Source organism: Saccopteryx bilineata, chromosome X, assembly GCF_036850765.1.
Source record: "Saccopteryx bilineata isolate mSacBil1 chromosome X, mSacBil1_pri_phased_curated, whole genome shotgun sequence".
Taxonomy (NCBI): Eukaryota; Metazoa; Chordata; class Mammalia; order Chiroptera; family Emballonuridae; genus Saccopteryx; species Saccopteryx bilineata.
Window position 1 is genome coordinate 75,167,295 of NC_089502.1, and position 2,051 is coordinate 75,169,345.

Sequence of the window (2,051 nt, forward strand, 5' to 3'; positions counted from 1 at the left end):
TGGCAGCAGAGCCTCTTACAGAAATGGGGAAAGGGAGAATGTGCGCTAAGAGAGAACCTGGTGTCCTCATTGGACTGCTGAATTCCTTTGCCAAGGAAACACAAGTCCCCTGATGCCTCTGAAGTCAGCATTGCATGGAGGTTAGGGAGTGGTTCTCAGAACCAGAGTGTATGAGTTCAAAGTCTAGTACCACCATCACCTACTGGTATGACTGCACAAGTTCCTTGACTTCTTTGAGCCTTAATGTCCTCCCATCTATCAAAAGGGTTATTGTTGCCTGACCAGGCGGTGGAGCAGTGGATAGAGCATCAGACTGGGATGCAGAAGACCCAGGTTTGAGACCCCGAGGTCACCAGCTTGAGCATGGGCTCATCTGATTTGTGCAAAGCTCACCAGCTTGGACCCAAGGTCGCTGGCTCAAGCAAGGTGTTACTCGGTCTGCTAAAGGCCCATGGTCAAGGCACATATGAGAAAGCAATCAATGAACAACTAAGGTGTCGCAATGTGCAACAAAAAACTAATGATTGATGCTTCTCATCTCTCCGTTCCTGTCTGTCTGTCCCTGTCTATCCTTCACTCTGACTCTCTCTCTGTCTCTGTAAAAAAAAAGGGTTATTGTGAGAATTAGATGATGTACACAAATCACTTTGCACAATAGCTAGAACTAAGCAGCTGTTTGAATACTGATTGTCATTATTGTCATAATAATATGTTTTCTCTTTCCCTCATCTCCACCTAAAATGGTCACCAAGTCAACTTCACTTCTGTAATATGTGCCAAATCCTTCTCCTTTCCACCCTGACTCCCACTTACCACCTCAGGCCCTCAGTAGCTCTTGCATGGACTAGTGCAGTGGCCTACCAAGTAATCTCTTGTCCAATTACTCCCGATCCAATCCACCTTTTCCTAGAACAGTGTGCTTAGGCTCTTAGGAGACACTCCATAAATACTTTATTGAAAGAACTGCTGCCATAAATTATACATCTCATTTTCCTAAAGTGAATACATTACAGCCATGATCAAGAACATCAGATGGCTCCACGTGGCATGTAGAATCAAGTGTAAACTGCTTAGCATGACTTCCAAGGCCCTTTGTACTTTTATCCTATCCTTCTAGTCTGACCTTCCACCATAGGCTATCACTTATGTCTCAGCCACATTTCTCTGCTGGTCATTCATTGAATGAGCTCAGTAGCCTTTTGCCTGCCCTTTGCTTACATTGTTTCTTCTTCCAGAAATTCCTTCTCTCCATTTCTGCCTATCACTGCCCCACCCAGATTTCAAAGTCCAGCTCAAATACCCCTTCTGTTATGAAGACTTCCATATCCTCTCCTCCCAAACCGAAAACAATCTTGTCCTTTTCTGTACTTCTAAAACACATTGTGCCTTAATCATGGTACTTATTATATCCTACTTGTATTCAACTTATTCATTCATTTAAAACATACCTATGGAGCAATTACATATGTGAAGCACTGTGCTGAATGCTCAGAATACAGCAGTCAAACACACCTTATGGATCCACAACATAACACGATGTTATACATCCAGCCACCATAATATGCTTACTATAAAATTCAAGGTTTTTTTATTTTCTTTAGAAAATTAAATTTAATGGGGTGACATTGATCAATAAGAATATCTAAATTTCAGGTAAACACCTCTATCGCATTTGAACTGTTGATTATGTTGTATACCCCTCACCCAAAGTCAAATGATTTTCTGTCACCATAGATTTGTTCCTCGTTACTCCCCTGTCCTCCACCCTCCTCCCCATCCCCATTCATTCAAATCTCCTTCTGCTTCCCCCACATTCCCTTCCCCCTGGTAACTGCTTCACTTTTATCCAGTGGTAGTGAACCTGGTCCCTACCGCCCACTAGTGGGCGTTCCAGCTTTCATGGTGGGTGGTAGTGGAGTAACCAAAGTATAAATAAAAGGATAGATTTAACTATAATAAGTTGTTTTATAAAGATTTATTCTGCCAAACTTAGCAAAAATCCCACATAAAGTACTTGGTAAGTTATTATTATTATTATATGCTTTAACTTG